The sequence below is a fragment of the Sorex araneus genome, chromosome 11 (assembly GCF_027595985.1).
Source record: "Sorex araneus isolate mSorAra2 chromosome 11, mSorAra2.pri, whole genome shotgun sequence".
Classification (NCBI taxonomy): Eukaryota; Metazoa; Chordata; class Mammalia; order Eulipotyphla; family Soricidae; genus Sorex; species Sorex araneus.
Genome location: NC_073312.1, coordinates 52,367,879 through 52,394,588, shown reverse-complemented (window position 1 = coordinate 52,394,588; position 26,710 = coordinate 52,367,879). Strand labels below are relative to the sequence as shown.

The following is a 26,710-nucleotide window of genomic DNA, read 5'->3' as shown; positions in this document are numbered from 1 at the left end:
CAATTTTAGGTTTCAACTGTTCCCTTCTAAAGGGCAAATCAGAAAACTGAAGAACCTGCTTCTAGAATACATATCCGGTCTAGACTGCTCCCCTTCCTTAAATTTTTGAAAGTACTAATCAAGCCAATACAAACCTAAAACTACCCAGATGTTGTTGTTTTGTTACTTCTCTGAAGACCATTCACTTTTTAAAAGAAATCAATTTTAATAAGGTATCAAGATTTCTGATAGTCTTAATATTACTATTTTAAGCTTAGAAAGCTAGTACATTACACCTAACACCAAAGCGTCCATATCCCTCATCCACAACTACAGCCTCAGTTCTCAGTTGTGCTGGAAATTATCTCATTGCTGAAGAATTTCATTAAAACTTAATTTCTGGGGCCAGACTTGTCTTGCATATGGCTAAGGTTTGATCCCCAGTCTGCCATAAGGTCTCCCCAAACACCACCAAGGAGTAATCCCTGAGCCAGGAGGAAGCCCTGAGCACTGCTGGGTGTGGCCCCAACACATACACACACACACACACACACACACACACACACACACCCAAACAAACAAAAAACAAAAAACCCTTCATTTCTAAATCAAAAGCAAAAACACCTGCCAAAGCCAATCTGGTTCTGGTGACATTCTGTCTGCTTGACCCCACAGGGTTCACTCCTGTGAAAATGGGGATAATAAGGAGTACAGAGAAGTAAAAGAAGAAATTTTAGTTTAGACAAGAGTGAACAGTACCTCATCTCCAAGCACTGTCACTCAACAGCCAGAAGAGGCAAGGGGGGCCGGAGTGATAGCACAGCGGGTAGGGCATTTGTCTTGCATGCGGCCGACCCGGGTTCGATCCCCGGCATCCCATATGGTCCCCCAAGCACCGCCAGGAGTAATTCCTGAGTGCAGAGCCAGGAGTAACCCCTGAGCATCGCTGGGTGTGACCCAAAAAGGAAAAAAAAAAAAAAAAGAAGAGGCAAGGGATTACAAAAGCTAAGTCTTGAGAACTCAAAAAAATATATATATATTTTTAATTGTTTTAAAGAAAAAGCGCTGGATTTACAGAAAGGGTGAAGGAACTAGCTTAACAGACTGCAATGCATGCTTCACATGCAGGAGGCTCCAGGTTTGATCCCTGCACTGCACGGCTCCCTGAGCACCCCGCCTGGTACAGCACCCCCACCCACAGCACCAGGAGGTACGGTCCAAAACACACACAAATAAGGTTTAAATTCTAAACTAGTCTGAACAGTTCTCTTTAGTTCCAGAAGCTTCATGACCATGACAGCTTCGGTTGCTAGCACAGATTCAAACCCATCTTGTTTTTGGTTTTTGTTTGGTTTTGCTTTTGGGGTCATACTCAGAGATGCTCAGTGGTTACTCCTAACTCTGCACTCAGGAGTTACTCTTGATGGTGCTCGGGGGACCATCTAGGATGCCAGGGATCAAACCTGGGCCAGCTGTGGGCAAGGCAAATGCCCTACCCACTATACCTCACTCCAACCCACCAGATCTTGTTTTTATCATCCAAACCAAATCTTACCAACAGGGCCAAGAAAGAGAACTGAAAAAATATGAACTCAGAAATGTCCTTACAATAGAAAACAGGTGATCAGTGGTGTACCTGAGTCATTCTGTTCGAGTCCCCTAGAACCCAATGTTGTATTCTCAGGATTTTTGGCAAGACAACTGTGAAACACCACCAACATTAAAAATTTAAGCTATATAAACATACAATTAAATTCATTATACTTAAAAGCAAAGATAACAGATATTCAAAACTCATCACTTCCTATTTAGTCTTAGAGATGTGCTCTTGACGCTATGTGCAACTAATTTATATCTGGTTGGTTAAATTCTAAATAATCGTGTGCTTCTGTACATCACTTCCCAACTCTGCTATGGTAGATCAATGAAGGAGGGAGTTCTTAAATCATGGAAGTCAGCAAAATACAAACCTCTTCTCCCAGCAGGGCTGGTCTGAATGTTTTCAGGCATGTCAGTACCTGCAGTGTTAACCTACAAATGCCTGATGAGGAAGTTAAACTGGCTAATCTTCTCAGACAAAATAAAAGCTTGCAAGCTGTAAATCATGAAACAAATATAAGGAAGAATAGAAACTACAATTATTGTGGCCTTAAGATATACTGGAGTAACACAAAGGACTATCTATACAGTCTTTGTTTCTTGAGAGGCTGGATCAAATCACATATACATACACAACACACACACACACACACACACACACAGAGCAACTAACGTTGAGAAGTGATAGTGACTAAAAGCAAAAAAACAAAAGGCCACCAAAAATTATCTCGCTCAAATATACACAATTTTTCCACCAAGCTATCCCATATACCAGTGTTATCACTTTCATAATGAAATCCAAATCAATCACATATGGCTGTCAGATAATTACCAAACATTAATGGGTTCTGACATGTGAAAATAACAATGCATGAGGAGGTGGGGGAGGGCACAGACAACTCAAAATTCTATCTATATTCATCAAGCTTATTCATAATTACCTCCACGATGTACCAAACAAAACATGGTTAAGATATAAGGTCCACACAACAATGGGACTAAGACTATTTTATAACTGAGAACAGTTATTACAAGTTTGCTTGGAGTTAAAATATAATTCTTTAATTTTTTTTAACAACCTAACCTCAATCCACCAAACTAATGCACCCAACTTAACATAACACATCCTACCAAGAAAGAATAGTTATCCTTTAGTATCCAGAAATACTGGTTCTGGGATGCCTACACACCCAGGATACCAAACTCTAAGAATATGAAACTCCCTTATACAAAATTATATAATTGTTTACAATATATGCATATTACCCAGAGAGGTAGTATAGGGGTTAAGGTGCTTATCTTAAACATGTTCAATATTTATTATATCCCAGGTACCACAAATGGTCCCCAAACACCTCAAAGAATAATTCCTGGGCAGAGAGAGCCAGGAGTCACTGGGCATGGTCCAAAACCAAAATAAATAAATAAATAAATAACCTTTGCACATTCTCCCATGTACTTTACATTATCCCAAGATTTTTTACAATCCCTAACACAATGAATGTGCCATGTAAGTGGTTTCTCAAATACTGTATCATTAGGTAAGCAAGAAAAGTCTGTACATGTTCAGTACAAGCACAATCATTACAGGCTTAACTATAGATGAAATATTTAGATCTGTACTTGGCGGAATTCATGGACATAAAATTGTGTCTACAGAGACAACTGAAATTTCTCAAATGCTAGCATCTAGCTTTCTGAAGGGTTTGAATATTTTTAAACAGTCCCACTCCTGTAACAGGGATCAAACCTAGGGCCTTACGATTCAAGGCAAAGTCTCTGCACTGATCTCCATCACCATTACATTGCCATGGCCTCTTACACAAATTTTTACTCCGCAGTAAAAAAATAATTAAATTTAATCAAAAAAATTCCAGGGAACTAACAAAATTTTACTTACTGTTCATTTAGAAAAATTCTTGTCATCTTGGTTTTCTATAACTTACTGGCTTCTCCCATTGTTCCAGTACATTCTCATCACCTGTCATAGAGAAAAAGAATCTGGTTAACCATACCTTTCATTTCCTTATTCTACACTATTTTTTCCTTTCTTTTTTCTAAGCCCAAACCACAGAAAAAAATATAGCTATCCCTTCCCTTCTTTCCCAAATCAAAAATGAACTCTAATAGAATAATACTGAAATGACCTTGAGGAAAAAATTATTTTTCCTGAGCTAACCCACCACTTCCAATCCTCCTCTCACTTCCCACCCCCAACAGTGCCCTGGCTCGAACACCTGGAACAGTGTCTGGATGTCTGCTGCTAGGAGAGTACGCCAGCCAGCTATTCCAGTTCCTGGATGGTTAGGTCGGGGCTGTAGGGCAGATACAGATTTCAGCTTTAGAGAAGGAGATAACTGATACTTCTGGGCTTTCCAATCCTGCTTTATCAGTACTTAAAAGCTATGAGCTATGTGATTCCCATTTACATGTTTGTTCTACTTCCAGGATTGTTTAAAATTTACAGAAAAGAGAAACCATTAGGCAATCCAAACCACTAGCATCAAACATAGGACACAGCACATGTAATAACCTGGGTTCAAAGTCTTACCATTTATGAAAGTCACCTTAGTGACTAGTTAGATACCTTAGAAAAATTAACTTCATTTTCCAAGTCCCAACTCCTTCATTTCTGACAGAGGATCAACTGTCCCTTACTAAACTGTGTGGTGGTGAGGTTAAGGCAGGATGAAAGCTAAAGTTTGCTAGAGCAAGCATGCTTAGAGTCACCAGGATTCTATCTCATCACTAAGGCCACCCAATGCTCCATGACCAGACCTGCTCTCCTGTGTATATATAGTCTCTCACTCGAGAAATCATGGAATATATACCCCTAACTTGTCCTTCCTTTTTCCAAGAGTAAGTCATTGAGAGCAATGTTTTCTCTTTTCTCAAACTTGCTTAACCTGCTAGGGTATACAACCTAAGTGCTTTACTGCACTGCACAGAACCCCAAGTGAAAATACCCCAGTTCTACAAGTAAAATGGAACCACTGCTCACTTTAGGATAAGAACATATGGATCCCAAGAGACAGGAACTAGATGTGTGGGGGGAACGATGGAGTGGGATGGAAGTAGCATAGGACATTGGTGGTGAGTGTTGGACACATTGGTGGTAATCACATGAGATGCAATAACTGCGTACATCAAAACCATAACCACTAATGCTGTTGTAAACATGTGTTCCAAAAGATAGTGCAATTAAAAAATAGTAAAAAAAAAAATCACCCTGTTAATTTTGCCCACCTGAATATTATAAGTCATTTAGAGAATAGAGATTTACTAATAATTAGAAAGTGATGTAAATAATGAGATGCTATATGAAAGTATTATCTTAGTTACAAAAGATATAGAAATCTTATTTATCTAAACCATTACAAGAGGCGTGTGTGTGTGAGAGAGAGAGGGAGGCATACAGAGAAACAGTGAGTGAGCCATAAAGAAGGAAATGAATAGAATAAATAGCGCATAAGTATAGAAAGCTTCCAGAGGGAAATTGCCAATACCCCTAAGAGGAGCAGGGAAAGAGTGGCAAGAGACATTGGTGAATGGACTGAGCATGTGCTTTGCATGCAGGAGGCCCAGGTCTGATCTCTACAACCACATGTGGAAAGTACTGCCAGGCATGACCCCCCAAACAAACAAATAAAAAGGAATAGTAGGGCAGGACTAAAAATTTACAGCCCACAATGCAAGGGACGTGACGAGCTATCAGTGCGCTTTACAGTCCTGCCAGCCGGGCAGGGAAGCCTAGGAACTGCAGAAGGTTGCAAATACACATGCTTGAACTCCACCTCTGCTATTTAATAGCAGTTTGGTTTCTGCCAACAATTTAATTCTTCTAGGTCTTGGTTTTCAGGTCCAGAAAATAAGGACAATAATACATATTTTGGAAAATAATTCTGTAGACAGAAATAGTTGCATACACACGCCCCAATACAGAATTCCTTAAAAGCGCAATTATTTTGTTTATTAGTCTATTTAATTCACGTAATCTATTATATTAATTTTTTTCCTTTGTCATTATTTTGGAGAAGGTCTCAAATCAGACTTTTGAAAATAACTCAAAACATTTATCTTGGTTGATCTAAAGTAGTATTAAATAAAAATCCCCAAGCCAGAAACTGTCTTAGTGGCAGAACACATGCCTTGCATGTGTAGCAACCTGGGATTAATCCCTGGCATTATTTTAAAAAGAAAAAAAAAATTCTCATCTTAGTTGAGACCTTTATTAATGTGCAAACAGAAAGCTCTAGTATGTATTTGTTAGCATTCATCATATCAGCAGTGAGTTTCTTTTCTCAATATTCAATTCTTTAGAGAGGAAATGAATTATTTTCCATAATACTAATTCTTTTAGTGAGGACGAGGATGCCAAGGAGCTAAGCAGCCAACTCTAAGAAATGAAAGCCATACAGAAATGCAAGCAGCTTATTGCCAACACTAGTTTTCTCTTTTTATCCTCACTCATTAGCAACAGTACAGATTTATCCACTATATTTTTAAAAAGTGGGAGGTGGGCAGGTCAGAAGGAAGGAAGGAAGATATGCTCCTCAATGAGGAGGAGAAAGCACAGAGAGCAGAGTAAGGACCAAGAGAAGCCACAGTCCTCAGTAGCCTCATCTGTGGCAGACTCTAAAATGGGCCCCCATGAGCCTATTCAACATTTGTGCAATTCCTTCCCTACTGAATGGAATGCAATGGAACCTGTGATTTGCTTGTAAGCATGAAAATAAGGCAAAAATGATAGGATCATGCGCTGATCAAATAAGACAAGAGCATTAGTTCTGCTGCAAGAGTTTCTCTCAAGCTGGCTTTGAAGAAGTGAACTGTCACATGGTGAGGTGCCCACAGAGAGAGCCCTCTGAGAGCATCCCCCAGCCAGCAGTTAATAGAGAACTAAAGTCTGCCAATAATCACATGAGCTTAGAGGTGAATCCTCTTCTAATCGAGCTTCAGCAGACCTGCTCACACTTTGTGGCCTTATAAAATCCTCTCTAATTCACAACCCAAGTACTGATTCACAAAAATTGTGTGATCATTTGTGCACTGATTAACACAGGGATGCCAGCATGTACCAGCAGTAGCTCACACTTGAAAGATGTTTAAACTAACACTAACACAAACTGCAGCATCAGTGTCCGTTAACCTTTTGTGTGGATATTGGTGTGCAGCAATCAGTATCTAAGACACAAGGGATGGGAGAGTCAAGTTCTGATGCAACCCCACATTTGCTCACCTGAGACCAGAGGGGAAGGGATGACAGAGCGTGGAGTCAGAGAGTCACACTGGCAGGCAAACTTTCCATTTCCTCTCTTGCAACACAGGCCCTCTCACCCCAACCTGGCCATTTGGAAAATATAATGGAGCAGATATAACAAGGAAATAACTACCTTAGAAATGGTCATTAGGTGTTCTCTCTAGCTTGCAAAGACTGTTTCATCCATCAAACCCTGACAAGTTTCAAACATCATAGAGGATTTTGACCATTATAAGAGAGAAACTAACACTCTGGTGTGGGGTGCAATACTGAAACATGCTATGCCTGAGCATTTCTTATTAAGAATATTGTGAATCACAGTGCCTACAAAAAATTTTGTTTTATTTTATTTTTTATTTTATTATTATTATTATTATTTTTTATTGAGTCACCATGTGGAAAGTTACAAAGTTTTCAGGTTTAAGTCTCAGTTATACAATGCTCACGCACCCATTCCTTCACCAGTGCACATATTCCACCAACCAAGAATCACAGTATAGCTCCACCCCGCCCCCCCACACCCCTAGCCCCCCACCCCGCCTGTGTAACTGATAAATTTCACTTTACTTTCACTTTGATTACATTCAATATTTCAACAAAACTCACTATTATTGTTTGGAGTTTCTCCCCCCTAAAGTCGGACCTGCTGAAAAGGAAGCATTTCATAATTTGTTTTCCATTGCTGAGGATGAAGAGGTATGAGGTCGAGTGGCTGCACTAGCGGCCTCACAGTTTTGGGTTTCTGTATTTTAGTATTTTAGTAACTAAATCCAGAGATATATCTGCCAGAAATTGCATCACTGCAAACTTGTACTTCTCAGTTATATTATATTCCACATATGAGTGCAATCTTTCTATGTCTGTCTCTTTCTTTCTGACTCATTTCACTCAACATGATACTTTCCATGTTGACCCATTTATATGCAAATTTCATGACTTCATGTTTTCTGACAGCTACATAGTATTCCATTGTGTAGATGTACCAGAGTTTCTTTAACCAGTCATCTGTTTTGGGGCACTCTGGTTTTATCCAGATTCTGGCTATTGTAAACAGTGCTGCAATAATAAATAAATAAATAAATAAATAAATAAATAAGGGCTGGAGCAATAGTACAGAGGTAAGGCACTCGCCTTGTTATGCAGCCAACCCGTGTTCAATCCCTAGCATTCCATATGGTCCCCTGAGCCTTACCAGAAGTGATTCCTGAGAACAGAAACAGGAGTGACCTTTGAGAATCACCAGATGTGATGCAAAAACTAAAACTAATGATAACCATAAAAATAAATGTAAAATGTCTAATATGGATTACTAAAAAATCAAACATGAGTACCCTGAAGTCTATGAATTAATAATAAGCAACAATTTTTAAGTAGCCTATACGAGACTAACTTATTGAGCCAAACACTTCCTTCTAGGCTCAACAGTCTCGTTAAATGCAGAAAGTGGTAAATGTAATAATCACATCATTTGAAAGCTGAAAAAGTCCACATTGATGTCCTGGCCCTAACCTGTTGATAGATAGTGACACAACAGAAACACCCAGACATCAGTCAGGGTCACTCAGCAACCCAACCTGGCTCTCTCTTTCCTAGACTCTCAATATGCAAGTCCATGGACCTTTAGCATTCGTGTCAGAGGGAGTAATATGGAATCAAATATTCTCTAAGGAAACAATTGGGGCAACTTCCCATGGAATGATAAAGCTCTTAAACTCTGTGGCGAAAGAAAAAAGTAATACCAAATAAACAGTCATATTAAATGTTCAATTCATTTTTTAAGCAAAGCACAGTGTTTCCTAAGTAACCTGCGCTGTCCTTATAAAAAGGTTATCCTCTTTTATGAATGATCTACTTCCTATTTTTAAAACTTAGGGATGCTATGTACGGGGTAAAACACAAAAGAGGACTAGACAAATATTTTTACCGGCATGTCTATTCATCTTTCTCTTTCCCTACTCCTAAATTCATGCCTGTAAGTAAGGAGCCTGTCTGGATAGAAGCAAATAATGCTTATGCTAATATTTCCAGTAGAAATAAACACATCTGAACAAGAATCATTGAAGAGAGAGATTTCCAGTGTGTGTTTTGATGGGCTACTAAGAATGCAGATGGAGCTCTCTTTTCTCTTAGAAACTTCTATTATTTAAAATAAATAGCAATTTGTTTTCTGTGTAATGACAACAGTTTGAAGGCATAGTGAGAGCTATTAAAACAAAGGGGTTAAAGACCCCTGGGTCATAGCTCTCCACAGCTGTTCTCAGGGAAAGCTGGAGAGTGGAAGGAAGGGGAAAGAAAAAAGGGAAGAGAGAAGAATGCAGGAGGAAAGAAGTGAGGGAAGAAGGGAGGGGGGGAAGGAAAGAAGGAAGGAAGGAAGGAAGGAAGGAAGGAAGGAAGGAAGGAAGGAAGGAAGGAAGGAAGGAAGGAAGGAAGGAAGGAAGGAAGGAAGGAAGGAAGGAAGGGAGAGAGGGAGGGAGGGAGGAAGACCTATTACTCAACATTTTCCTTCTCTATTATCTTCAATTAGGCAAAGTCTGTATTTTTACCAACTGCATACTTCTACCTTAGAAACTAGAAACAAATTACCTACAACTCTTGCTATTTGGGCATAGAAGTATCTCAAGTTCATTGACTTACTATCTGATTTTCCTTCTAGTCTCAAAAGTCAATGCTTCTAGTTTTAATTCAAAATACATTATAAGAACTTTCATTCTGTAATATTAATATTTTCCTGGGGGGACGAGAGATATTTTAATGCCAATGATTTAAATTTCATGTTTTTCTGTTCTAACTGGGTGTTCTTTTTGTTTGTTTGGGGGTGTTTTGGTGTTTGGCTCTCAGGCCATACCTGGCTATACTCAAGTGATACTTCCCATGTGCTGCTGGGCAGTTGATCCTTGTGATGCTTAGGACGTTGTATGGTGCTGGGGATAGACCCAGGTGTCCTACATGCCAAACGTGCATGCTAGCCCTATGAGCTCTCGCCCCAGTCCTAATACTTATTTCAAAAAGAATTATTTTCTTAATGTTAGTGGAAAACGAATGAAAATAATTAAAAATATAAAAATCAAACCACATTATGGAGTGTGGAGTGACAATACAGTGGATAAGGCACCTGCCTGGCACACAATCAACCCAGGCTCAATCCCTGGCACTCCACATGGTTCCCTGAACCCCCAAGTGAACCCTGACTGCAGAGCCGGGAGTAAGCCCTGAATCCAACCAAGTATGCCCCCAAAGCAAAAAAAATAATAATAATACATACTTATTGCACAATAAAATTAGAAAAAATTGTGACCTTTCCACTAATGAATGAAAGTGAGAAGTCAGCTATCCAGTCCTATCAGGCTCAGAGAAAAGGACAAAATATAAGTCCATGACCGTCATCCTTCCACAGTTCTGGTGGAGGCAGAGTACATCATCACTACTATTCAGACGAATGGAGATGTTACTGAGACCGCTGGAGAAAACTGACGATCAATGGGATGATGATGATGATAATGATGATGAACTCTAGAGAAGTGCAGTGACATGCCCAAAATGACCAATTTCCAAAATAGTAAGATTCTGCTTAAAACAGTTCTGCTTGAGCCAAAGTTACTTTCTTTTTCTTCTCTAGACTGCCATGAAGCAAGAAGCAATGTGACACTGAAAAAGGGCTCTGAGGAAAAGGAGCACCGTAGCACCGTAGCACTGTTGTCCCCTTGTTCATCAATTTGTTCAAGTGGGCACAAGTAACGTCTCCATTGTGAGCCTTGTTACTGTTTTTGGCATATTGAATATGTCATGGGTAGCTTGTCAAGCTCTGCTGTGCGGGCAGGGTACTCTCAATAGCTTGCCAGGCTCTCCGAGAGGGATCGAGGAATCAAACTCGGGTACCCACTGTGCTACTGCTCCAGTCCTGAGGAAAAGTAGTTTTCAAAATTTAGGTGAAGGATCAAACTTTAAGACTGATCAATCTTGAAGTGATGCAGTGTGATATGATATGATATAATAAGAAATTATCAGCTTTATTAGTTACACCAGAGGTAAGTGCTAAGAAAGAAGAGAACAAAGGAAAACTCGCTCACAGAAATAACAAACAACAGACTGGCTCAGAGAGCATCAGCAAAAAACACCAATCAAAACAAAGAAATCATGTGAATGTGGGGACAGGGCATTTGTGTGTATCTTTGTTTTTAAATGGAGATATCTGGTTATGAATTATCCAGTGAGAAGCAAGTATCATTTGCTAAGTACCAAAAAAGTCAATATTTTATACACAAAGAAACATTTGGTATCTCCTGCCATTCAGTATCTCAAAGCAGTCATGGATGATATAGAGATGAGTGGACAGGGCTGTGTGTCAGTAAAAATGCATTTGCAGAACTAGGTCTTGAGCCAGAATTCGTCTTCAGCTGCAGTTTGTTAACCCCTGGCCTAGATAGTCACCTGGCCTCCATAGGAAGTCTAGGACATACTACTGAAGCAAAGAGAAAGATGCTGTGACTAACAAAATATCTAGGACAGGCATGGAGAGACAGATCAAAGAGGCTGCAGCACATGCCTGGAAGGCATGAGACCACAAATTTAATCCTGGCATCACATGCCCACCTAAGCACCACCAAGTGTGGCCATGGTCGCCTCTGAACCCAATCAGGGTGGCTCCACTGATTGGCAGCACTCTGCTAAGCACCAAACTGTCATGTCCACACAGCCAAGTCCAGTGTGTCCAAAAATGGCCTCTGGGTCCCCTGGGGAAGTCCCTATATTGGGGCAAAAAGACAGTACACGGGTTAAGGGACTTTGCCTTGCACATGGCCACCCCTGGTTCAATCACTGGCACTGCATATATCCCCTGAGAATCTCCAGGTGCGACCCCTGAGCACAGAACCAGGAGTAAGGCCTGAGCTGTGCATAGTCAGGTCCCCCAAAAATCAATTTAAATTTTTAAAAATCTTGAAATTATATAACCATTCAGCAGGCAAGCAGCCCAAGTAATTCTCACAAGAGCCTGGTCTATCAGGGGAGTTCAGAGAGGTCTTTGGATTAAGAGACTGAAATGATGTGCTTATCCAGTATTAGTTTATCCAAAGCTATTAACATTTAAAGAAGCAATCTGAAAATACTGTGTCAATGAAGGCCACTCTCGCCACACCTTTCACACGGGTGATCTGAGGAAAATCAACCAATGTCCCAAACGCAACCCCAGAAGCCACTGTCAGGAACAGAGGCAACTGGTTGAATCCTGATTTCTGTCTGTGATATTTCCTCTACCTGGAAAATTCTCCCTGCCTTTCCCCTTTCCTTTTCCTACCCAACTCTTGCTCTTCATTGAGATGTCAGTTAAACATCTCTTCCTCCAAGAAGTTTTCCTCACACATCCCAGGTGAGGTCAAGGCGCTGACCATACGCTTCTCTGACCTTGGGCCTCCCAGTGCAAGGTTAGCTTTGCCTCCGCGGGAGAGCTGCCTGCCTACTCAACACCCAGGTACAAGACTGGCAATGAGATCTTGATTAAACGGAAGACTCTGGCACTTCAAAATGACACTTGCCTGAGTGGCTGAATATATAATATAAATGATTATGTTCAGCTGAGTTATTTTAAATGGCAACTTCAGGGCCTTTCTGTCCTCTATCACCAAACTTCTTAACCTAAGGGTCAAAACCTCAACCGGTCCCCCAACAGAAAGTAAAAGATTCCTCAACACACAATGAATGAACTGGAAAATCAACTGTGTAATAAATGCAAAATGCCAAAGCAGTGAAATGCAAAATTCACGAATGAAGTGCAAAATCAACTGTGTACTGAATCTGCTGTTTTCTGGAAGCATTGCCCCCTGTTGCAATTCTTGGGGGAAAGAGGTCAAGGAGCAGGAAGAGCCTAGACACTGTGATAGCATAAATGATATGACAGGGCCGATGAGAAAACACTGTATCCAGGTGCCAACAGGCAGACTGCCTCTAATGCAACGGGACATAAGCAGGCCTTTCGCTCTTAGGTTTGTTCAAGCAGGAGCTGCAACATTTCCCCTCATAGTTATCAGTTTAAAGGAGGAGCAAAGGAGGTTGAAGAGATAGTGCAGCAGGTAGCACCACGCATGCAGGGACCAGAGTTTTGTCCCTGACTCGCAAAGGGTTCCTCAAGCCTGTGAGGAGTGATCTCTCAGTGCAGAGTCAGGAGTAAGCCCTGAGCACAGCCACATGTGGCCCAAAAAACAGTAAATTAAGTTCCATTGAAAACTTTTAAAAAAGTAAATAAGAGTAAATATAGTTTCAATTAATGATAAATTTATCTTATTCTACATCCTGCCATATTTAAAGAAATGTAGTTTAGACAGATTTAAACAAGCATCTGCATATTTTTTATTTCAAAATAGCACATGCACACTCATCATACACAGAAGCGCTTAAATTAAGTTAGGAGGAAACAAAGTACAAAATACACAGAATGTGATCCATTCCTGTAAATAAAAACAGAGAAATAACTAAAAGGGTATCTAAAAGGGCATATGCCTTCCAATGTGATGGTTTTCAGTCAGGGAATTTGGGTAAAACTAATTTTCTTCCATTTTTATATTTACCCGTATTTTCTTTCTTTCTAAATTTTTAAAAAAAATTTAATAATAGAACCATTTAATTTTTTTGTCAAGAGACTCTTTTAAAGGTATATCGAACAAAAAAAATCTCTGCTGATTAGGGAATACTTTGAAGTTGCTTAAAAGGTAAGGAAAATCTGAAATGAGGCAATCCCATTACTATCTAACATAACTTTGCTGACAACATAAAAAGTTTCTGACCTCCTTAAACGTTCCCTCACCCCTACCAACATCACTGTGATGCTGCAGCTAGCCATGCTGAGCATCAGCAGCTAAAAGCAAGACAGTAACAATGCTGAGGGTGTTAATTTTCATTTTTAAGGCCAGTCATATTTTTCCTAAAGTATGATGTATTTCAAGTTGACCTCATTTCTCTCGTCTTGGAATTAAAAAATGCACACTAACTTACCTAACCAATTACAGGGACCAAAATTCATTAGGGGCCAGTAAGAAGCTCCAAAAGGGAGGTCTCTTCTTAATGTCGCAGAAATTGGCATACAGATACTAGAAACTTGGGAGTCACCGAAACGAAGTTCTACTATTTACTCTCGATCCTCTCCGTAGGTGCATGAAGTACGCTGCATTCCAACTCATGTGGGGATCTAACTTGTGCCTAGGCCTAAATCAGAAACGTTACCAAATTTCAAATGAGTATGCTTTAATATCTCACATTTCTTTTCATAAACACTAAGCATTTCATAAAAAAAAAAAAACACTTGGGTTTAAGCAGTCCTCTACTGGTTAGCAATGATTTCATCCATTATACATGACTCCAAACTATTTATAAACTCCCAAATGAAAATGAGGTTTGACATCTGTTTACAAATAACTAAAAATAAACCACACAAAACAAATTTTTTTGCCTTTTTCTTTTCTGATGCTGGGAATCAGCTCCAGGGACTCACACAAGCAAGGCTCTAGTAACTGCTATGTTACTACTGCTATGCTAGTTATGTTTCCCTGGCCCCCAGATTCTTAAGGACATTGAATTTCTTATGACTTGTATCCAAAAATAATGATAAACTGTGAACAAATATAAAAATTAACTTTGAGGACCAGGGATGTAGATCACCAGTTGGAAGCTAGTCTTACAAGTGTGAGGCCCTGAGTTCAATCTCTGGCACACATACACACACACATACATACGCATACACATACACACACACACCCCCCAACAACAACCACCTTTGGAACCAAGGGAAAACACCAAATGTTGATAGAGTATGAACCAGCTACAGCCTCTGGTTAAGGAAATGATGCCAAATGCTAATATTCATTGACAGGGCACCTCCCATGAGGGGTACGACAAAGTCTACCATAGCAGATAGAATCAAGCAACCACGGTTAGAATAAAGGCTGGTCAAGCCAGCTTTATTTATTTATTTACTTATTATTTTTTGGTCAAGGCAGCTTTGAAAAGACTCTTTCACATTAATAAGCTTTGTGAAGAATACAATTTGCAAAGAAAATCTCTATTTGCTGGCTGAGTTCAAAGTCAGGAGACTCCCAGGATGGCAGCCCAGGGAGGGAAGTGACTGAACTGTGCACAGAGCAGACAGACTCCAGTAGCTGCAACCCTAGAAGAGTGTAAAGCCCTGTAGGATTTCAAGGGACAGTAAAGGTCTCAGCCTCACTTCTAAAGCCACAAAGGAGCACTGTCACATAAATACTAAAGAAAGACCACCAGCCCTGATTAGAGGATATTTTCTGGGAATCTTGGCCAGATGGAAAGAGTAAACCAAAAAAAATAAGCCCTCACAATGGAAGAGATGGGACTGGCAGGCTTATATAGGTCCTTCATCTCCTGAATGTGGAGTACATATTCTCCTGATTATGCTCCAAAACCAGTAACAAGTCTCAAAATGGAGACATTACTGGTGCCCGCTCGAGCAAACTGATGAACAACAGGATGACAGTGAGACAGTGATACAGTGATGCTCATGGCATAAACGAGAGTACATGATAGATCACAACATATATTTTCATAAAATCAAGACGACAGAAATCATTATCAACTATCTTCTCAGATGACAATGATCTGAAAATGGAAAGTGTCAGAAACAGGGCAAAAACTCAAACAGTCAGAAATTAAACAAAATTAAAGACTTTCTCTGAATCCATTAAAAATGGAATCTTGCGGGGGGGGGGGGGGGCGGGGACACATTGTAAAAGGCACAACCAAGGACCAAAGGCAATAGAACTGGAAAGCTGATCTACAGAACTGATCTTGGCAAAAGAGAGGGGGTGGGAGAGGTTGGGTGGGGGGACTCAGAGGGATCTTCGGGACACTGCCAGAGGGAGGCAGCACTCTGGGGGTAGGTGTGGTGTTGGTACAAAGCATGAAACTATCACTAACAGTAGTTTATATATCATGGTACCTCAATAAAAATGGAGGGGGCTAAGAATCAGCCTACACAATATTCAAGCTGATTTTCCATGCTTTTAACTATATGGCTGAACAAAGCTCAACACTCTTCAAGGGAACATAACAAAACCCCAAACATTTACAAAGCAGCACGTGCAGTGCCTAACACATAATTAAAAACTACAGGGAAGTAAATGAAAACTAACTTGATAGAAAATCCATAGAAAAAGACCAAAAGGTTGTCCCCAAATGGGATTAGAAGGCACAGAGTTTGAATTAATACTTTGAATTAATAAAAGAATCGGAAAATTTTTCTCCTGGTTCTGGGCCCCGGGGACACTCCTAGTGGTGCTAGAAAGACCCCGTGTGGTGCTGGGAGTCAAGCAGGGCTCGGTGTCACTGCATGCAGAGTCTTAAGCCTTGCTGATCTCTCTAGCCCGTAGGGGACAATCTTACAAGCTGAATCTTCAAGGAACAAAGCTCTCCCAGCAAGGGTCAAAGGGAAAGAGCCCAGACTTACTGGAGACAGAAGAATGCCATCTCCAAGACAGAAACCACCCCAGGGCAACAAGTTCACATCAGGAAGAGATTTCTTTCTATGTCTTTTTCTCTTCTTTCTTTTTAGGTTTCTAGATTTGACCCCTCAAATTTCAAAGATATTTCATTTTTTTTTTTCCTTTTGGGTCACATCCAGCAACGCACAGGGGTTACTTCTGACTCATGCTCTCAGGAATTATTCCTGGTGGTGCTTGGGGCACCATATGGAATGCTGGGAATTGAACCCTGGTTGGCCGCGTGTAAGGCAAACACCCAACCTGCTGCGCTATCGCTCCAGCCCCTCAAAGATAGTTCTAAGGGCACGTTAACAGGGAACAGGAATTGCACCAAACACTTAGCATCCTCCAAAGCCCACAATCCTTTGCTTAAAACAGGAAGAAAAAAAAAACCGAAAAGGCTATAGAAGACGGAGTGGCTGGCAGGCAACTTCTCAGTGTCCTCTTACAACCGTGCTATGGCAGTGGACACTCTATGCTATCCCACTCTCTAAGGTAGTCCACGCTAAGGGCAAATCCCCAAACGAATTCCACCAGAGCCACAATGATAAACACAGGCTCGAAGTAAAAGTCTGGAAAACAGTAGTCTGAAAAAGACTGGGACAGCAGATCTTAAAACAGATTTCAAACTGAGAGAGCAGCATTGTGTAACAATTAAGAGATCAATACGACAAAAGATATTCAGGAGCATCAAAGTATAGAAAGTAATTATTAACAGATCTGAAAAGAGACATTAGTGGAGACTGCAATACCTTTCTCTGACCATTGGACAGATATGGAAAAAAATCAACAGTAGGGGACAAGAGACAGTTCAAAGGACCAGGAAGCACATGCCTAACACGAGGGAGGCCCAGGTTGAATTCTTAGCAGCAGATGTTTGAGCCCAGGTAGAGCACGCACACATAAAGTCAACATGAAAACAACCACCTTAGTGAAGAGTTGGAAGAGTGGGCTTTGAAAACCATTTATAGTTCTCCCCTCAACCCCAAAAGTTGAATACACATGCTTGTCAAGTGCATGTGAAACATTCTCCAACACAGACGGTAGCTGGGACACAAAACAAGTGTCAGTAAAACGATAAAGACTGATATCATATCATGTATCTTTGGGGATAACAATGAAACAAGATTATTAGTTAGCCATAAAAATGAAGTTGGAAAAACTCAAATGTTTGAGATCAAATAGCATGATACTCAATAACAATGGTGCCCACCAGGAAATCAAGTAAGACATAGAAACAAATATGAATAAAGTGAATGCTGTTTCACAAAAGCAGTACGAAAAGGGAAGTTCATAGCAATAAGGATCACATGAGAAAATAAAAGGAATCTCAAGCAATCTAATATCATACCACAAGGAATTACAAAAAAGAACAAGTGAAACCCAAAGTCGGAAGAAGGAAAGAAATAATAAAAATTAGACTGGAAATAAACTAGAAACTAAAAAGGAAGTATATATGGTTATCTGAAAAGATGAAAAATTCTTTTTTTTGGCTTTTTGAGTCACACCCCAGCGATGCACAGGGGTTACTCCTGGCTCATGCACTCAGGACTTAACTCCTGGCAGTGCCCAGGGGACCATATGGTATGCTGCGAATCGAACCCGAGTTGGCTGAGTGCCAGGCAAACACCCTACCCGCTGTGCTATTGCTCCAGCCTCAAAAGATGAAAAAATTGAAAGGAGAAATGGTTGCATGAGCTACAGCATGCACTTTGCACGCAGGAGCCCTGGGTTCAATCTTCACTACACCAAGCACTGCTGGGAGCAAATTACTGAGTCAGAAGTATTCCCCAAGCACTGTGGCAGGGTGGGGTCCAATAACCCAGAGGGGCGAGGGGAGGGAGGGTCTGTCACAGGATACAGCAATTAACTCCATTCCTAAGTATCATCCTCCAGAACACAAAAGTACTAACTCAAATAGATCACACGAAAGCACTTCGGTCAAACAGATGGCTCTTCGGCCGTGATGGGGGAACAGGTGGTTGGGATGGAGGAGGAGCCACTAAGTAAATGATGATTGGAGGGATCACCCAGGGTGGGAGATGTGTGCTGAAAGTAGACCAAGGACCAAACATGATGACCTCTTAGTATCTGTATTGCAAATCATAATGCCCAAAATGAGAGAGAGAAAGAGTAAGAAGGATTGTACCGGCCACAGAGGCAAGGAGTAGGATGGGGTGGGGGTCACGGGTAGGACACTGGGAACAATGGTGGTGGAAGATGTGCACTGGTGGAGGGATGGGTGCTTGAACATTGTTTGACTGAAATGAAATCATGCAAGTTTGTAACTCTATCTCACGGTGACTCAATAAAACTTTTTTTTTAAAAAAAAAAAGATGGCTCCTAAATTCAGTGCAATACTATTTACAATCCACGTGCCGACTTGCTCTTTAAGCCCCTTCCTTGAACACATATCTCGCTTGCTTGTCTCTTTCTTTGCTTGCTGATTTCCACACCTGAGAAGCCTGCATTCTCTCCTCAACACACATTTCCCTTCTTTCTCTTCTCTCACATCTTCCTAAGCAAGTTTCATTCAATAAAAACAACCCTGTTTCACTAAAAAACAAACCAAAAAACCAAGGCCCCAAAGACAGGTTAGCAAATTAAAAAGCAGTAGCATATATATGCGTATACACGCGTATACACGCACACACACAGAAGTTGGGGGGGATATTATTAAACTATAGAAACTAAAAAAATATTAAACCACACCATCTGCAACAATATGAACTGGAAATAATTATTCTAAGTGAAAGAAGTCACGAGGAGAAAGACAAACACAAGATGATCTCACTTAGAGGTGAGATATAAACAAACAAAGCGGGAACAGGCAATGTCCTGTGAAAACAAACCTCAGACTCTGACCCCAGAACTTCAGTTTACCAAAGGGCAGGGGCAGGGAGCAGGCTGAAAAGGGTTCAGTGGACTGTGATGGAAAGATACAGGCCCTTTGCTCATGTGTGCGGTGTGGTGACACTACACTACGCTGGAAACAAAAACCACTTACAACCTCCTAAGCCCTCGTAAGTCAATATCATCCCCAATAAAATAAAATAAAATATATATATACATATATATATATAAAAATTTTAAGTGTAAAAGTTTTTCACTTAAAAAAAAAAAAGGATTTGGATTTGGATGTCCTGAGAAGGGACAGGTACATGATCAACAATGATGAAGTGAAGCGGCAGAGAGTAAAAATTAAAAGGAAAATTACAACCATATTAACATCAAGAAGTTGTAAGAAGAAAATAAAACAAACAGAATGATTTCTTCTCAAGGAAAACAGCCTTAGGAAAAACTGATTTAGGCCAGCAAAGATGGCATAAATGATGAGGCTCGGTGTGGTTCCTCACAGTATAAGCTGAGAGCCATTCCTAAATATTGCAAGGTGTGTGTGCCCCTCTCCCCCAAAATCAACACTGTAGGATATATGGAAGTCACTCAAGTAAACAGCAGGTAGCATTATCTTTAGAGAAAAGAAAATCTGATACTGCTAGAATTTGGGGGGGGAGGTGGGAGGGTCAAAGGGTGGAGCTGGGATAAGGATCACACATGGTACTACTTGGGCAATTCCAAGTTCTGTGCTCAGGGGCCATTCCTGGTAGTTCTTAGGGCTGCCATTTGGTGCCCGGGACACCAAACTAGGATCAGCTGAGAGCAAGACAAGGGCTAGAAATGTTTTGGTTATTTTTAAGTATGAGAGCAACGATATCAGAGACGATACAAGAAAACTAAGAATCAAAAGACTTTAAAAATGAAAGTAAAAAAGAGCTGCTAAGCGAGACTAAATTGCTAAATTTCTAAAAGAAGTTTTAGAAAATAAAGTGCAAGAGGGCAGTGAGTTTGAAAACAGATTCTGGGTGTGTATTTTATGTGTTCTTCACCTCCTGGCTACTCAACCCTCCAAAGGGCCAAATGCTGAAGAAAATGGCTAACTCAGTTATATTTACTCTGACTCACCCACTTCGACAGAGGAAAGAAACTATAGTATGTGAGTGGCAAGACTTTAATAAATCACGCCTTCAAATGTTTCTCTTAACAATTGCTTTTTTGACTATGTGGGAGTTTGTAAGTGAAAACATTGAAAATTACCATTTTTTTCCTCCAAACATTTTGTAATGAAAAAATCTTATTAATGAGCAATTCTTTATATAGTCTCTTGTTTATATTTTGCTTGTTTCCCAAATCAATATGGGTAGAAAAAAATGTATACAGTCAAAACAAAAATATCCAATACATCCTTCCAGGTGATTTGAAAAAAAAACTCAACAACAGAGTAATCCAAGATGAAAGACCTTATTATACAAAATGAATAAAGACAAACCTAGGGCCTGAGGATGTGGCCCAGCGGCTCATGCTTGTGTGAGCTCGATCTGATGGCCAGGGCTGATGCCCATGCACTCCACCCGGGCCCCAACCCCACTTGCTGGTGCCCCCAGAGCTGCAGATGCTCAGGCTCAAGCACTTTGGGAAGGGGGTCCCCCCTACCCCCCCCCCCCCGCCTGACCAATCACACAAAAGACAAGAAAGCTTTTCTCAGTATCATGCTAAATGCAATTAGTCAGAAAGAGGAGGACAGACATAGAGGCACATAATAGGAGACTAACACCTAACAGTAGAGATAAGGGCCAGGAGGAGTGCTCCATGGTTTGGAAGCCGGCCTCACATGCTGGGGGAAAAGGCAACTGGGATAGAGAAGGGACCACCAAGTAATAGATGGTTGGAGGGAACACTCGGGTTGGGCGATGTGTGCTGAGAGTAGACTATGGAACAAACACGATGGCTTTTTAGTACCTGTATTGCAAACCATAACACCCAAAAGGAGAGAGACAGTAAGAGGGAATGTGCCTGCCACAGAGGCAGGGGGTGGGATAGGGTGGGGATGGCGGGAGGGATACTGGGAACATTGGTGGTGGAGAAAGGGCACTGGTGGAGGGATGGGTTCTTGATCATTGTATGACTGAAACGTAATCATGAAAGTTTCTAAGTCTGTAACTGTATTTCATGGTGATTCAATTAAAAAAAATTAAAAGAAAGCTTTCCTCATTTTACTACATAATTTCTGTAGAATTTGCTTAAATTAGAGAATTTTCCTTATCAATCTAAATTTATTCAACTGATTAAAAATATCACTGGAGATCTGAAAGAGTACAGGGGCCATGGGATCTGCATGTGGTCAACCCTGTTCAAAGTCTTGGCACCACGAACTATCCCTTGAGCACAGGCAGACCTAAGCTCTTTGCACCACCAGGTGTGTCCCAAACTCGATCCAAAATAAAATAAAATAAAATAAAAATTTTATGTTTATGGATTATTTTCAGAATACACTGGCTGCATGAAAAATATACTATAATAAGAAAAAATGAAAAAAAATTTTAATTTAAGGGCAAAAAACAAATAGTGGGTGCCTCGGATTAAATCGTTTAAAAGTTTAAAAATATTTATAACATGGGATGTGAACCATTTTTCTTCTCAGACAATTTCCACCAATGTGAATTTAGGGTAAACATTGCAATGTTTTAAAAACAAAAGGCCACCTTTTCATGGCTAACTGTTAATATCTACTATGCTAACACATTTTACCAAATTTAAATTTCTAAACAGCTACTTTTTAAAAACTATAGAAAATCTGTCTAAGCCATTCAACTATTAATTTTAAGATTTATAATCATAGTATGGTTTTATATATGCTAATAACTGACAGATCACGCAACTAGTTCAGTTGGCAAGCTTAATCATTTCTGGTTTGGGGACATTTCATGGTGAATATTTAAAACACACTGCTAATTTTCTGTCTCAAAATATGCATCTGCACCAGACAATCATAATTTTTTCTCTGGTCATCCTAACTTGAGCTCTCTATCAATTTAACTCAATATTTTTCCGCTCACATTTGCTCAGTACCATGAAACATATTAAAATATTAATATAAATTATGCCAAATACATTGCTGTTTCTAGGAAACTGTTCAAATGTAGCAACAAAGACTGAGAAATGCACCAGCAAGGTTCTACGAATTAGATCAGTAACCGGATAGCAGGTTGTCCTCTGCAAAATTAATTTTCATGGGCTTCTCAAAAGCTGCTAATTACCATTCATAATAGAGTGTGTGATTCATTTAGGTCAATGAGTGGCACATGCACACTTTTATATTTCTATGAGATGCCAACGAATTCTTGTTATATATACAACCCACATTTAGTCCTCAAAAAGTACAGTAAACTGAATTTTCAAATCACACAACAAATTCTACAAATATGCATGTCACACATTTAAAACTAACAATAATGCTAAGAACTTTTTGAGACTGATTCCTTTACTGGATTATTGACATACTCTACCAAATGCATCTATTTTCACTACAAGTGATATTCTCACAATTCAGAACAAATGACATAACACTAAATTAAAAAAAAAATCAGTCTCTCATGACATTATCATATGGGTTCATAGAAGACATCGCATAACAAACCTTGAGAGCCCTCCTTATAATTGAGAAATTATTTAAGAATTAAGTATTACTCCGAATGCACGAGGTAGGAGAAAATAAATACTGTCCTCTAGCACTGGTTTCTGGCACAGAGATCCAGAAGTCGCTCTAGTTTTCTGAGATAATAATAACATCATGAGCACCTCTTGTTTTTATACTTGACTTTGGCCCAGACTCTATCTCAGGGAACCTCAAATCCATATGAATTTCTAGTGCTAAGAGGGAACATTTCTTGTTCGATTGAAGAAACTCTGGGTGGGTTCCAGGGAAAATTGGTTCAGCCATGATTAGAAGCTTGAAATTTTCAGTCCCACTCCAACTTCTCTAGAGAGTGGAGAGAGGCTGGAACAAATCAGTTAATAATTTATCATAAATTCCAAACTGGGGATTTCAGGGTGACAAAAACATTTACAGACCAGGGACGTCACCTTCCAACTTTTCTTTTACCCTGATTCTCAAATTCCTACCCCAGATAGATATGAAATTTTTACTGATATGCTATGGGCCAGCAATTATTTTTAATTCTATATTCATTTACAACCTTTAGGAAAAAAAGTACGATTATCAGCTGAGGAGATAGCCCAAAGGGCAGAGAACATTCTTTGCAAGTTTTAGTCCTATGTTTTATCCCTGGCACCACATGGTCCCCTGAGCATTACCACAAGTTACCAACCCTCACAGAGTAAGGAATAGTCCCTGAATACCAACCAGCCATGGTGCCAAAACAAAGACCAACAATAAATGGCTCTCTCAGTTTCTACCACTGAATGCTGGCAACTTGAGAAACAGCTTAGTTCGTAAGTTCCTACTGAAAGCACAATTCTGGTAGAAGAATATAATTTCTTCTAAGAATTATTTAAGACCCGGCTTGGGAAATAGCTCAAAGGACAGAACTACATATGCTGAGTGCTGGAGCCCCAGGTTCAGATGTCTGATAATTCTTGGGTCCCCACGGCATCACCAGGAGTACCCACAAGCAGCAAACAGGAAATAAGCAGCCCCGAGTGCTGCCGGATATGGCTCCCGAAAACAAATCAAACAAAAATTAATTATTTAAGAGAATTGGTAAGGACAAAAATGTAAGCAGTACAAGAAGTGATCAGCCAAGAAAACACAGGTTGTACATCCAAGATGGAATAGAGAGCAGCCTCTCCTTTCTAAGACACACGTGTCATCCTATTTTACTGTCTGCACAGCAATTACCATGTCTGAAATGTTATTACCTCTCTATCATCAGTCTCCCTGAACTACACTGCCCCGGTCTTCTGGAAGGGGTCTTATTTCTTATTGCTCATTTGCTACTACTATAGCCTACTACCCAGTACAAGGCATGGAACCCACAATCCACAAGAAAGAGAGGAGAGAGGGAAACACTCAGGGCTGCAGGGCTGGAAATTCCAATGGCAATTCCCATGCATTCCTCTTCTGTCAGTTGCACAGTCACAGAATATAGTAGGAAGTAGGCCAAGTGTTGTGGTGGTTGAATGCAGACAGTTCAGACACAATTTAACTCCACCAATATCCTGCTACACTTACAAACTGGCCGTAGCTTAGCCCACCCCTGGTTAGGGTTGCAATCATTTTCTCTCCAATTTGTGCCTCAAGACTAATCTCATTCTCACTGAATAACAGACTATTTATTCAGGTTAGTATCTTCAAGTAAGATAAGGTGCTTTTATGTCAACTTTCCTGTAAATAAATATAATTTTGGAGGTGCCTGCCAAGCAATTGCCAGGGGCTACTGGTGGCACTTGTGGTGCTACTTGGCCAACCATGCAAATGGTTCAATGCTCAAACTCTTCAGTGCAATGCTGATGGCCCGGTGCAGCCCAGGTGGTGCTTGGGGGCCACCAGGTAGTGTGTTTGCATCGAGTACTGTGTTTCGGGGCTTAAAGAGCAACAGTTAGGGATGCTAGGGATCAAAACAGGGGCCTCACACATGCAAGGTACATACTCCAGTCTGAATTATCACCCTAACTACAACAATTAATCTTTTAAATAGTTGATTAAGGATTTTCCAACTGTAGATCAGCCATTATAAATTCCTCAGTCAATTCCTTAATCTCCCTGGTTACAACTCTCTTTAGGGAAACTCTTAGTCAGCTAAGTTGTGGCATAAGTACAACCCAAGTTCCTAATTCAGGAGTGGCCAGTTCTATGACTCATTGTCAGTCTTCAATGTAACAGAACTCACTCAAATGTTTTAAAAGAATCCAGAAATAGGTAATGAAGCTTTCATGAACTGTCAGATTCAGTTTCACGAACCCATCATAGTGACGGAGGAACAACCCTCTCATATCAATTGAAATGTAGAAACCCATCTCCTGGGGTCTTTACAAGGCAATACTTGGCACTATTTTCAGACCTATCACTAAAAGATAACTTTTTGTCACCAACACTCGTAAGGTATTCCCTCTCTCCTAAGCTTCTGAGGTGACTCTGGAAATCATTGCCCTTTGCAGACCTGTAAAAAAAATTCTAATTGGCAGGTCTATAGTAAGTAAAAAAAAAAAAAAAAATAAGAAGAAGATTGTGTTCCAATTTAATAATTACTGACATAATGGAAATATGAAGGAAAACTACTTAGATATCTAATTATCTTCTCTTTTATTATAATTTTAAAATTATCCATTTTATATAAGCATTGTGATTTGCAAAACTTTTGATAACAGGACATTTGGTGTTTCAAGTCTAATCCTCCTATTGGGCCAGAGCAATAGTACAGAAATCAAGGCACTCACCTTGCATATGACTAACCCCGGTTCAATCCCTGGCATCATATATGGTCTTCCAAGCACTACCAGGGATAACTCTGGAACAGAGCCCAAGAGTAGCCCCTGACCACTTCCAGGAATGGTCCCAACTCCCCTCCAAAGAAAAACATAAATAACTTTTCCCATAGGTTCTATATGGCACTGTGCTTCTCAGCCTTTCCTTCCTCAAGGAAGAAGTTTTCTCTTTTAACAAAACTGTAGAAAGTTGATACATAAGACATATAAAAACTGAGCTGTTGGCTGGTGGGAAAATAAAGAGATGAAGGGCTTTTTGTCTTCCTCTTTAACTCACTACCCGGGGACATGGAATCCCAAGAGTAATACGTAACAATGTCTGAGAAGCCAGTGACCTAGTGAAAATGATGGTAACTCATCTACCTATAAGCAAAAAAAATAAGGAATGGTATTACAATCCCAACTTTGTATCACCCTTTTATTTTTTTACTTCTTTAAAAAAATCTCTAAATTTTCTGTTTTATTAAGATACCATGATTTACAAAGTTTTTCATAATAGAGTTGTTTCAAGCATACAATGTTCCAACCCCAAACCCACCACCAGTGTGACCTTTCCTCCATCCAAAACCCCGGGTTCCCTCTCATCTCCCAGCCTGCATGCCAGCAGGCACATAACAAATTCATTTCATATTGCTTGCCCCAGTAAAATCTCAAGGAATGGCAAACAGAGTTATCAGATAATAAATCAATAAAAGTCAACTTTGAATGATTGAGGATTGCTAGGTGATTTTATCCTACGTAAACAAATTCAAATTCCTTAATATGTATATTATTTATTCTCATTTATAAAGGTAAGTTTTCAACTCTAACATCTAAAATAGGTTGCACTAAATTTTATTTTGTACTTGGATCTCATTGTGGTAATTAGAAATATCACCCTTTTCCAAGAGAGGGCTCCCATGAACAATTCACCCATCTCAGTTATAGTCAGCTCCGTGGTCTTAGAGATCTAATCCAAGAAGCACAGAGTTCTTCAGTGCAGGAGAAATGGTACTTGTTCCATGAGAACATGACACTAGTAGTCTTGGTGAATGTTTCTCGAAGAAATCACAAACATAGGACGGTTCAAGAGGCCAAGGGGGTTCATCATGTCAGT

General features: G+C 40.0%; 1 protein-coding gene across 9 annotated transcripts in view; it reads right to left on the bottom strand.

Moving 5' to 3' along the window:
• SGMS1 (sphingomyelin synthase 1) overlaps window positions 1-26,710 on the bottom strand; it is a 331,088-nt gene that overhangs the window by 118,776 nt on the left and 185,602 nt on the right. For all 9 annotated transcript variants that reach the window (XM_055119140.1, XM_055119143.1, XM_055119141.1 and 6 more), the window contains one exon: window positions 3,479-3,559. The gene's annotated coding sequence lies outside the window, so the exon portion shown is untranslated. The remainder of the gene's footprint in view (window positions 1-3,478; window positions 3,560-26,710) is intronic.